This window comes from Chlorocebus sabaeus, chromosome 9 (assembly GCF_047675955.1).
Source record: "Chlorocebus sabaeus isolate Y175 chromosome 9, mChlSab1.0.hap1, whole genome shotgun sequence".
Classification (NCBI taxonomy): domain Eukaryota; kingdom Metazoa; phylum Chordata; class Mammalia; order Primates; family Cercopithecidae; genus Chlorocebus; species Chlorocebus sabaeus.
The window spans coordinates 51006805-51020196 of record NC_132912.1 but is presented as its reverse complement, the minus strand read 5'-3'; positions in this window follow the sequence as shown (position 1 = coordinate 51020196).

Below are 13392 nucleotides of genomic sequence, written 5' to 3'. Positions count from 1 at the left end.
CTGCCAAACATCTGTCTTTAGCGCAAGCCCATTTCCAGAGGTTGCAAAAAAGAGAGAGCCGTGTGACCCCCAAGCCCAGCTGACAGCTTTCCAAGTTCCACTATGCTATAGCCAACACTGCAGAAGCAGAATCCTTGGCTCCAAACCACTAATGAACTCCTTCTAGCTCCAGGTTTAATTAGTTTTCATTGCAATATTAATGATCCTAACAAACCATTTCAACTTTCCTGTTTCACAGTTGGATTTCTTTATTTGGCATTTGGTCTCTTTATAAGAAAATCCCACATGCATCCTCCTCCCCGCTTGCCCCATCAAGAGGGAATAAGTTCACATTCTTATTTTGCTTATCACTTTGGCCAGCCCGGGGACGGTAGCTTTAATAATTTTGAAACTGGGAGCATTAAACACATCACAAACTGCCATACAAATAACACATAATATAACTCCAGGATTTTAATTACAGTGACTAATATATGTACCAATCCTAAAATCTCTGTAGTACCATTAGGCCACATGCATGGACATTATTGGGAGGTTTAAAATTTGCACAAGGTGTGTCATTAGTTGATCCAAGACCTTCCAGATCTAGTTCTCGCCTGGGACTCAGAATTCATTTGTTGGGCACTTTGAACTACCCAGCCACAGGCGGAGCTATTTTCATTAGTGACAAGGAAAAATGATTAAACACTGCCACCAGCTCAGGTCAGTTTTTGTTGAGGGCAGGTTTGGCCGCATGGCCGAGCAAGTAGGCATTTGCTGGGGGATTCCACTGGCTCTTTATTTTCCTTGCCTCTTCAATAGAAGAGAGAAGAAACAGCAGACAGGAACTATGCCCTGCCTGCTTCCAGAAATTCTCCAACCTGGCCTCAAGGGCATGTGATCTGGGTTTATGTGAGAAGTCACTAGATTTTAGGTGCAGTGTCTTTCCAGGAAGAGACTGGAATGTGGGCAAGCTGTTGGATAGTGACTGCTGGAAACTGAGTTGCGTCCCCCATGGGCCTCTCCAAAGAAAGACCAGAAGCCTGGACTCAAGGTCCAAGGAGTGCAATGAACTCACACTCAACACGACTGGCAGCACACAGCAGCCAAGCCACATAGGGAAGCCGGGCTGAGCTTGCATTGAGCAGCCAAGCTCAGAGGTGCAGTCCACGTGACCAGACCCCAGCAAGCAACCTGGAAAGGGACTCAGAACCAAGGAAGGCAAACTGGTCACACAGATGGGGTGAGGAAAGGGGCCATTGGACATTCACACTGAGGATGGAGAGGAAACCACTCCAGAGTCCATATGCTAGTGAGGAAGGAATTCCTTGCATTCTTCCAGTGCTTAGAAAGGGAAGGTTTTACTGTCCACAGCTCGGGGAAGCAGCTTCAGTCAGGGCCCTTGATGTCACCTCCTTAGTGAGAGGCCCCACTACAAAGTTGTCCAGGCCAGGACCACTCCTGGGACAACATCCCCAAACAAGTGTCCCTGCCCCAAGCCTGGCTTTACCAACCCCTGTGCCCCTGGACACACACACCACAGCCAGAAGATTCCTCCTTGAACTTGTCCTGTTCCTGCTTACAACCTCTGAAAACCCATAAAGTGCTACCTGCCACACACACCAAGAGGTCGGTGTCCCCAGTGGTCCTCATAGGACCTGTTTATGTCACTGCCCAGGACTTCAGAGGGCCCCAGAGCTCCTGGTAAGATCTCAATAACCAGTCAGAAAACGGAAGAGGATGAGAGGACCGACGTGCAACCACAACTGTGAATTATGTATTAATAAATTTAACAGAAAATATGCACAATCTATACATTTTCTAATTACTAAATATAAGTGAAAAAAATGAAAGAAAACCTGAGAAATGAAGGGACATACCTTATTACTGGATGGAAAGTCTTAATCTCTTTAAAAATCAATTTCTCCAAATTGATCTATATATTTATTTCAATTCCAAGTGAAATCCCAGGACATTTTATGTTTCTGGAAAGACAAATGATTCTTAATTTGCATGGAAATGTGAAGACCTAGAGTAGGCAAGTCACCTTGAAAAAAAAGAACAAAGTTTAAGGACTTGCAGAACCAGATCTCAAGACTTACTAGAAAGCTATAGTAATTAGCAGTTGAGGTTTTGGCATAAGAATAAACAAGGGTACCTGAAAGTTTTCAGAAAGGGAAAATAAAAATGGGCCTCAGCCTGGGCAACATGGTGAAACCCTGTCTCTCCAAAACAAAAACAAAAACAAAAAATTAGCCAGGCATTGTGGCATGTGCCTGTAGTCCCAGCTACTTGTCTGGGGGCTGTGATGGGACGATTGCTTGAGCCCAGGAGGTAGAGGCTGCAGTGAGCCAACATGATGCCACTACACTCCAGCCTGGGCCACAAAGTAATATCCTGTCTCAAAAAAAAATAAAAAAATAAAAAATAATAAAAATAAATAAATTTAAAAAAAAAAAACTGGGTTTCCTAGCAAGGAGGTAAAACCATTCACACTTCTGGCTCTGCATCAACCACACTAACCACTAAAAGATTATGAAGCAAAGCCTTTAAAATCCTGGGAGAAAAATTTATTTCAACCTGAAATTTCACACCCATACAAACAGTGAAATGTCAGAAAGGAATAAAGGCCATGTTTACAGATGCCAAGATTTGGAAAGTGACTTGCCTCACACCCTTTCTTATGGTTACTTGAGAATGGACTCCAGCAAAACAAGGGAGGCAACCAAGGCTAAGGAAGACACACTGCACAGGGAGTGCTTGAGCAAGCCCAAGAAAAAAAGGAAGGCAGTGCCCAGTGCCAGCTGCAGACAGTACTGAGAGCCAAAGCCCAGGTCAGAAAGGAGGATGGGGGTTCCAGGATGTAAAAAAAGGAACATGACCATGGTGAATTTTTTGGGTTTTCTTTTTGTTACCATATATTTCAGACTAGGCACCAGTGAGCCTAGAGCCCAGAAGTGCCAACAGGCAAAAAGAAAAACAAAAGAGAAACAAATGAACAAAAAGCCTATCTCTGGCCAAAATACAAGGTGTCAGCAAACCTTCCCACAGCTGTAGCACCAGCAGAGCTGGGAAGAGGAGCAGCCCGCCCCCTGTTTTACACTCAGGAGCAGCAATGAATTCAATGCGCCCATGTGTGGCAAGTAGGGCCAGGGCCAGGCGGGCCCATCCATATCCTGCCTCATACAGGCCAGCAGCATTGGGCCTGATCTGCCTGCAGATGCAGAGCCAGCAGAGCCCAGTGGGAACACCCATCTCCTGCTTCACAACAGCCAACAACAGTGGTCCAATCTGCCTGGAGCAGTGTTGACAATGGGGCTGGGGGCCAACCCATTTCCCATATCACACCTATGTATTCAGTATCTGTGGCAGCAGATTACCATAAAATTAGTGGCTTGAAATAACACAAATTTATTATCTTACTGTTCTGTAGGTCAGAAACTGGTTGTGAGTCTCACTGAGCTAAAATAAGGGTTTTGGTAGAGCTGTGCTCCTTTTTGGAGGCTCTAGGAAGAACCTGTTTCTTGCCTTATCCAGCTTCCAGAGGACACTTGCATTCCTTGGATCCTGGCCCCTTTCATCTTCAAAACCAGCAATGGCCAGTCAGATCTTTCCTATGCTGCCATCTCTTCCAATTCTGCTCCTCTATTAAAGGCTCTGTGATTACATTTGGGCCCACCAGGGTAACTTCCCTATTTTAATGTCAGCTGATTAGCAATCTCAATTCCATCTGCAGCTTTAATTCCCTTTTGCCATACAACATCACATATTCACGGATTCTAAAAATTAGGATGTAAACATCTTTGAGGAGCCATTATTCTTCCTACCACACCACCTACAGTGGCAGGCCTATCTCCCCACATCAGCCATGTCAGCAGAGCAGGGAGGACTGCCAGAACCTGCATGCTAAACCTAAACAGAAAAACATCCTGCTAAAATTGAAGATTCAAATAAAATCAAGAGTGTCCTAACATAATATCCAGAATATAACTGAAAACTACTTATCATACCAGAACCAGGAAAATCATAACTTAAGAAGATAATAAACCAATATCAATAGAGAGATGAATCAGATATTGGAACTATCTGACAAACATTATAAGGCAGTCATCATAAAATTGATTCAACTAATAATTATGAATTCTCTTCAAACAAATGAAAAAATATAAAAGTTCAGCAAGGAAATTCAAGTTACATAAAAACCATAAAACTGAAAAATACAAAAAATTTAAAACTTACTGGAAAGGCTCAATAATAGGGTAGAAATGAGAGAAGATAAGATAAATGAACCTGAGGATAGATAAATAAAATGTATTCAACATGAAGGACAGAAAGTAATTAGACTAAAGCAAAAAGCTAACACAGCCTCAGGCCACATTGGACATTAACAAAAGATCTAAAATTCACATCATTAGAGTTCCCCCAAAACTGGAGAAAGAACAGGTGACTTAAAAGTATTTGAAGAAAGAATGGCTGAAATCTTCCCAAGTATGGTGAGAAACGTAAACTTACAGATTCAAGAAGCTAAGCAAACTTTGAATAGGACAAATCAAAAGAAAACCGCATCAAGATGCATGATGATTAAACTTCTGAAAATTAAAGACAAAGAACAAAACCTTAAAAGTATCCAGAGAGAATGAAAATGAAACTTTACTTAATTATGGTAGATTTCTTATCTGAAACTATGGAGTCTAGGAGGAAATGGAACATTTTGCACGTGCTAACTGAAAAAGACTGTCAACCTCAAATTCTATATCCAGTGAAACTATCATTCAGGAGAATTTGTAGCACTGAATGCTTACATAGAAAAAAAGAAAAAGTTTCAGATCAATAATCTAAGTTCCTACCTGAAGAAGCTAATAAAGAAAAACAAATAAGCCTTAAAAAGTGAAAATAATGAAATAATAAAAACAAGAGCAGAAATCAATAAAATTGAACAGGAAAACAATAGAGAAAATCAATAAAAACAAAAACTTACTGCCTAAAAAAATTACTAAAATTGATAAACCTCTACCAGGACTGATAAAGATAAGAAGAGAGAAGACACAAATTACCAATATCAGATAGAAAAGAAGAGATTTCACTACAGATCCTGCAGCCATTGAAAAGAAATTTTTTTAAAATGCTACAAACAACTTAACACTCATGGATTCAACAACTTAGAAGAAATTTGACCAAGTTCTCAAAAACCACAACTATAAAATTCAACCAAGATGAAATAAATAACTTGAATAGTCCTATAACTATTAAAGAAAATGAATTTGTAATTTTAAAGTTCCCAAGAAATAAATCTCCAAGCCCGATGTCTTCACTGGATAATTTTACCAAACAGAATTATATCAATTTTATACAATTTTGACAAGACAGTGGAAGAGGGAATAATCCTTAATTCATTTTATGAAACAGGTATTGCCTTGATACCAAAACCAGACAAAGATATCACAAGAAAACTATAGACCAAAACCTTATGAAATTGGATGCAAAAACCTTCAACAAAATAACAGCAATTCTAATTCAATGATGTATAAGAATAATTATATACTACAACCAAATGGAGTTTATTTTAGCTATGTAAGACTTCTTCAGAATTTGAAAATGAATCAATGTAATCCACCATATCAACAGGCTAAAGAAGAAAAATCACATGATCCTATCAATTGACACGGGAAAAATATTTGACAAAAGACAACACGCTTTTATGATAATAAAAATTAAAAAAAAAAAACTCCCAGCAATTTAGGAATAGAAGAGAATCACCCCAAGATGATAAAGAGTATTTACAAAAAAAAAAAAAAAAATGTACAGCTAACACTATACTGAATAGTGGAAAAAAGTGAATCCTCTCCCACCAAATCAAGAACAAGGTAAAGGTGTCCGTTCTCATCACTCCTATTCAACAAAGTATCAGAAATTCTAGCCACTGCAATAAGATAAGAAAAATAAATAAAAGGCATACAGATTGGAAACGAAGAAATAAAACTTACCCTATTTGCAGATGCATAATTGACTACATAGAAAATCCCAAGAAAACTACAAAAAAATCTAAAACTAGCGAGTTCATGAAGGTGGCAAAATACAAGACCAACACACAAAAATAAATTGCATTGCTACATACACAAATAAATATTCTGAAACTAAGATTAAAAACATGATATCATTAACAATTGCTCCAAAGAAAATGAAACACTTGGGTATAAAATTGACAGTGTGTATAAGATCTGTATGTTGATCATCATTAAATGCTGAGGAAAGAAATCAAAAAAGACCTAAATAAGGGAGCTACATCATGTTTATGGATTGGAAGACTCGCCATAGTAAAGGTGCCAGTTCTTCCCAAATTAATCTATAGGGTTAATGAAGTTACTATCAAGTTTTTTGTAGACATAGACAAAGTATTCTAAAATTTATGTATACGAACCTCAAATAAAATAACTCAGACAATCAAGAAAAAACAGAATGAAGGAGGATTAATCACTCTACTCAATATTAAATCTTACTCTAGAGTTACAAAATTCAGCCATTGTGGTATTGGTGTGGGATAAATACATAAAACAATGGAATGGAATAGAGAACACAAAAGTGGGCCCACATAAAATGTTTGTGTCCATCTTCTAGAAGTGCCATAATAAAACACCATGACGAGATGGCTTAAACAACAGAAATTTGTTTTCTCATAATTCTGGAGTCTGGATATTCAAGATCAAGGTATCCACAGAGTTGATTTCTTTTGGTGAACTCTTCTTGGCCTATAGGTGGCTGTCTTCTCCTCATGTCTGTGTCCTCAACTCTTCTTATGAGGACACCAGTCTTACCGGATTAGGACCCACTCTAATGACCTCATTTGACCTTAATCGCCACTTTAAAGACTCTACCACTAAATACAGTCACATTCTGAGATACTAGAGATTGGGACTTCGATACCCGAATTTCAGAGGGGACAGAATTTAGCCCATAACAAGTCCAGCTGCTTTTTGACAAAGGTACAAAAGCCACTCAATGGAAGAAACAGAGTCTTTACGACTGGAGCAATGAGACATCCAAATAAATGTCTACCTAAGTCTCACATCTTATACAAAGATTAACACAAAACAGTGGACTGCAGACTTCAATGTTAAACAAAAAACCCTAAACCTCTTAGAGAAAGACAGGAGTGAATCACTGGGATCTAGAGCTGGACAAAGAATTCTTAGATTTGACCCCAAAAGCACCAGCTATAAAAAGAAAAATGATACAATGATACAATGAGCCATGTCAAAATTTAAAACTTACTCTACAAAAGACCTTGGGAGGATAAAAAGACCTGGAGAAGATATTTGCAAATCACATATCTCACAAAGGACTTATAGCTAAGTACAAAGAGCTTTAAAACTCAAGGGGAACAAAGAAAATAATCAAATTTTAAAATGGACAAAAGACATGATCAAATATTTTACCAAAGAGGATACACAGATAAAAAAGAAAACACACAAAAAGATGTTCAGTATCAGTAATCACTAGGAAAGTACAAATTAAAACTACGGAGAGCCATCACTACATACCTATCAGATTGGCCTTTTACAATCTTTAAAAAGTGATGCAGAGATATGGATCACTCACATATTGCTGACAGAAATGTAAAATAGTACAGCCACTTTGGAAAACAGTTTGGCAGTTTCTTAACCAAGTAAATATGCAATTATCATATGATCTGTCATTGCACTCTTGGCCATTTAGCCCAAAGGAATGGAAATTTATCTTCACACAAAATCCTGTGCCTGTGACAGCCCAAGTCCAAGGCTTGGGAAGTGGTTGGGTAATGTGGAAACTGACCAGTTCCAAAGGAAAGTGACGATGGATGACTGATGGAGAACCCTGTTTAGAAGGAATGTGTGGGTGTGACATTCATGGCATTTGTTTTCAGGAACACCCCTCATTTCATGCTGTTCAACACTTTCTGTGCCCCACTGCCTATCTGTATGTCCAGACCTCTTGGTTTAGTCACTGCTGCCTCAGCCTGTGACAACTAGCAGGTTTCAACCTACTTCGGGAACAGCACCTTCCTCTCCTGGACCCCACACCTCAGGCCTCTCTCGCTTTCTGCCTCAGACCCTTCCTAATGCCAGAGCATGTGGGGACTCCTGTGGGGATCCACTGTGCATTCACACAGGTACAGTCCCAAAGTGCAGGGGTGTTAATACCCAGGACCACCCTTGGCCTATGGGAGGAGAGGAACCAAAAGATGAAAGACTCCCTACCTGAGCCCCAAGAAGACAGTTCTGAAAGGCATTTCAAAAGGCTCTTCAGAAGATTCCAGCCAGTGGAGTACCAGTTCTCTCCCTTAGCTGTGAGCAACCCTGTTATGAATCCTGGAAATGTCTCTGACTTTTTATCTGCCCAGTCCCCAAGTCCTAGACTTGGCATCCCTGGAACGCTTCCGAAATGCACTGCCTGTTTTTGTCTGCTGGGATGACACAAAATAAGATGGAGCAAAGATTTAACAATGGCTGCTGAGTACCACAGCCAAAGAAGCCTACCCTGTCCCTCACTGCCTCTGAGTAGTGTTGGTCCCCTTAAAGCCACTGGTGCCAAGGTTAAGAAGTAACAATGGAGCAGGTCAGACAGGGAGAGACTGGGTACTGAGTCCAGCCCAGGTGGAGCTAGTTGAGACCAGAAACCAGGTCGGTGACAAGAGACATCAAGCCTAGATGGAGGAGGGTGGACACCACCTCCAAGGGGCAAGTTCAAGGTCAGAGCCAGCAGATGAGTGACAGGCAAGGCAACAGAATCAGGGGACTCACAGAGAACATTGCACAAGAAATAATCTAGGTGTAGTCAGTCCCCTCTCAAAGGTCTTCTGACCCACCTGACTCCACCCAAGAGCTTCCACTGGTTTTAAAGGACGAGTATCAGACAGAATCCAGCATCTGGCATCCAGGGGCTCCCATGGCACAGGTAAAAAGACGCAGCCTTGAGAGTGCCGGTGGCATTTTTGTCTTGCTGAAAGACCTGGCTTTGAAAGAATGAATATCCTCTGGGAGGTGACCAGCTGGCCTATAGGTGAGGTTGTGAACTGGCCTGAAGATTCTGAGTTACCGGATGGTCACTCCAGAACCAATGGGGCTCCTCACAAGGGCAGGGAGTTTGGTAAGGTGTGGTCCTCCTGATCCAAAAGACTGAAAACTGATATTGGATGAGGGAGAAACTTGTCCAGAAACCCCAGATATCTTGAAGAACAACCTGTCATATCAAGTGAAGAAAGAGACTTGACAATGTGCTAGCAGATTTTTAAAAACAATGACCCAAGGAAAGAATGGGGTCAGGAACCCACATCACACAGCCTTGTATGCCTGCTTACAACAGTGAGAGTGTGAGTAAAGTCCAAGATCACAATACTATCCATCTGTCCATTCATCCATCCTACCACTCATCCATCCATCCGCCCATCCATTTGTTCATCCATTCATTCATTCACCTGCCTGTTCATGCACTCATTCATCCATCTATCCACCTACCCACTTATCCATCCATTCATCCATATGTCCATCCACCTATCCATCCATCAACCCACCCATCTGTCCATCCACCCATTTATCCATCTATCTATTCATTAATTCATCCATTCATCCACCCATCCACCTGTCCATCAACCTATTTATCCATCCATATATCCATCCATTCACCCACCCACCCGTCTGTGCATCCATCCATCCATCCATCTGTCCATTCATTCATCTATTCATTCATTTATCCATCTGTCTGTCAATCTACCTGTCCATCCTTTCATTCATCTATCCATTCATTCATCCATCTGTCCATCTGTCCATCCATTCATTCATTCATCTGTCCCTCCATCCCCTCACGCACTCATTCATCCATCTGTTCATCCAACCACTCATCTGTCCATCTACCTATTCTTTATTTCATTCATCTATTCATCCATCTATCCATTCATCCATTCATGTATCCATCCACCTTTCCATCCATTCCTTCATTCAGCAGACCTTTGCTACATTCTGGGAGCTCACATGATGCCAGGCCCTGGAAGATATCAATGACTATGACACAGTCCTTGCCCTTGAGCAGCTCATGGCCTCTCCAGGGAGATGGATGCCACATCCAGTGCCCTTGGCTAACGAGGTGCCCCTCCTTTTCCTCTCATTGCACCCCACGCTTCCCTCATCAAAGAATGTCACAATTGTTTGTATGACTTCCCCCTGGGCTGTGAGCTGCGTGATAGAAAAAGCTCACACTCACACAAACACCCATAGCACCATCCTCAGTGCTCTGCATAGATAATTCTTAGCAACTCAAAGAAGCAAGAACTTCACAGCTGAGGAAAATGAAGCCCAGAGGGGTGGAGTGATTGGCCCAAAGTCACAGAGGTAGTTCAATCCAGACACTCTGGCTCCAGAGCCTGTGCCCTGGCGCATGACCTTCAATGTCTGGTAGGAAAGCTGGCTGGGATGCTGTGTTCACTGCAAAATCCCAGAACCTTGTGCAGTGCCTGGCCCCTCGAAAGGCTCAGCAGAGCAGTAAGTACAAGGTGCACAGCAGCACAGGGAAGGGGTGTGGCTGCCTGCTGGGTACCAGAAGGGAGAAGAGGGAAGGGAGAGAGGAGGGGCGAGAGAGAGGGGAGGTGGGAGGGAAGGTAGCAGCCTTGAGCAGGGCTCCTGGGACTGGGATGTATGACCTGAAAGAGGATCAGTGACAGTGATATGAGATGCCACGTGAGCAGGGTTGATTCTGAGGGGCTCCTATCCAGCAGGGGTGAGAAATCATTCACATACTTGGGCAGGAAATGTGACAAAATCAGAGCGTCAGTGGCAGGGCTGTGTGACATAAGCCAGCAGCAGGGAGCCCGGGGCAGGCAGAGTGGTCAGGATGTGGTTGCAGGGACCTGGGTGAGGCTTCGGGAGCAGGCCAGAGTTGGGTGGCACCTGGGGAGAGGGGAGGGGAAGGGAGGCAGTGGAAATGTCCAAGCTTGTGTGAATGAGTGTGTGATGGTGCCCCCAACCCCCAAAATCAAAACTACCATTTCCTGAGTGCCTACTATGTGCCAGGCCCTGGGGCAGGCCCTGACATAGCATCTAGTTTTGCAATGGCAACAGTGCTACAGGTAGGTTTTTTCCTTCTCATTTTATGGAGGAGAAAACTGCCTGAGCTTCTGGAAGGTCCCACGGGCAACTCACGATGTGGAGGATGGGGCGGTGGGTCTGTGTGACTCCAGGGCACCATGCCCCAGGAGGCTACACTCAGATCATCTTCACTCAGCAAAAAGCATGACACGGGGACAGTTGACCAGGCTTTGTGAGTGGCGTGGTGGCCAAGAGCCAAGCTACAAATCATGCCACGTTGCCACGAATCTATGTGTGGTCTGCTTGCTCCAGCTGTCTCAGCTCAACCGGATCTATTGACGATTCACTAATCCAGCCGATAGCTGGGCAGCTGACCCACAGACTCACGCTGCCTGGTCCAAGGCGCCACCAAGCCTGCTCCCAAGCCCTTAGATTAGTGGGTGTTAGTTCATCATTAAAGAGTCGCCTTCAGCGTGATTTACCTTGCCCAGGGTGCCCTGGACAGCGCAGCAGCAGGCACCCCGAATGTCTGCTTTCCTCTGTGGCATATCTCTTCCCTCAAGCATCCTGGTTTAACCCATCTGTCCGTGGCCATCTCAGTAAACTTTATTCCTGACAACAAGCTTCAGTGGCCTGAACAGTGGCCCCCAAAAAGATATGTTCAGGTCCAGATCCCCAAAAATATGTGGAGGTGACTTTACTGGGAAAAAGGGTCCTAGTAGGTGCGATTAAGGATCTTGAGATGAGGAGGTCATCCAGTGAGTTCTACATGCAATGACAGGTGTCCTTGCCTAAGAGAAAGAGGGTTTTTGAGACAGAAGAGGCGGAGGCAATGCGACCACAGAGGCAAAGATTGGAGTGATACAGCCACAAACTAAGGAACAAATGCAGCCACCAGAAGCTGGAAGAGGCCAGAAAGGATGTGCATCTAGTGCCTTCAGAGGGTGCCTGCTTCCACCTCACTTGGACTTCTGGTCTCCAGAACCATGAGAGAATGAAGTTCTGTTGTTTTCAGCTGTGCAGCATGTGGGTAACTGGTGACAGCAGCCACAGGGAAGTAACTCTCACACAAGCTGACTTGGGTTTCTGACTGGAGCGTGAGTTGCTATTTGCAGGAGAATTTGTGATCTCATCCCTCAGGCCCACGAGCTGGTCAGGTCCTGTTCTGCCCTTGGCTGGAAAGGGAATCCCGAGGTTGCATCTGCTGCTTGGGTGTGGAGCTCTGGGCCGGAGCAAGATGAGAAATGGGCCTATTTATAAACGAACAGAGCCAGAGGGCGGGCGTGGGGTCGGCCGAGGGCTTCACCAAGGTCAGAGGCCCAGTTCCAGGGGGACAGGAGCATTACAGAGAAGAGCAATGCCCTGAGAGGAAGGCGGGGGTGGTGCCAGGGCACTCGGGGCCTCTCTGCGTAGCAGGGCTGTGGTCTCTTTCTGAAAGGCCTAACATAGGAATGTCCAGCTGGCTTCCAAGTCATATCTGGTGTCTTGGGCGAAGGGCAGGCCCCAGTGGGTGGGAGCAGATTCTTTCCTGCTGCCTCATTGCAACTCTGAGAAAGGAAGTGTGAGTGCCCAGGGCGGGCGCCCTGCACAAAACCCGCAGCCCATCTGTGGGCAGTTGAGCCTGCCGTCTCGGGGGGATGCTGTCACGGTGAGTGGGCCTCTGTGCATCTCTGAGTTTCCTGCTCTCTTGGCAAGGCCAGGTTGGAGGGACTTAGTGGGCGATGTCTCAGCCTCGGGCCATCACACAGAGTGCAGGCAGGAAGCACAGTGCCAGGGATGCAGGGGGACAGGGACCCTACTGATGAGTGACTGAGTTAGACCAGGGTCCACCCTCAGCCCGTCTGGTGCTGGGCACAGCTGGGCGAGAGGAAATCCGGGCACACTGGCTGGTTTACTCAGCTCCTCCCACAGCTCTGTGCCGGGAGGCGCCTATGCACCAGGGGTCTGGGAGCTGCAGAAGGCTTTCTCCAGGGTAGGAGTGGCCTCTGGCCCAGCTACCAGTGAGGAGCCCTGGATTCCTTCACATCGATGACCATATCATGTGTATGCCTGAGTCTTACAGGCCTTCAAGCACTTCTACCTGAAGGAGTCCATCTCTGACTGAGGAGCTTTAGCAGGAAGAAGAATGGTTGCAGCCTTTTACCTGCTCAGGCCTAGAAGGGACAGCTTTAGTAAGCCTTGAATCCCAGCTCCATGCCCTCCTTAGCTGTGTGACATTGGACAAGTCACTCAACCTTACTCAGTCTTGTTTCTCCTCTGTGAAATGCAGATAACTGGCCTACTTCGTTGAGCTGCTAGGGAGGTTAAATGAGACAATAAATGTGACCAAAGTTCTAATCTAATGCAGATGTAATTACAC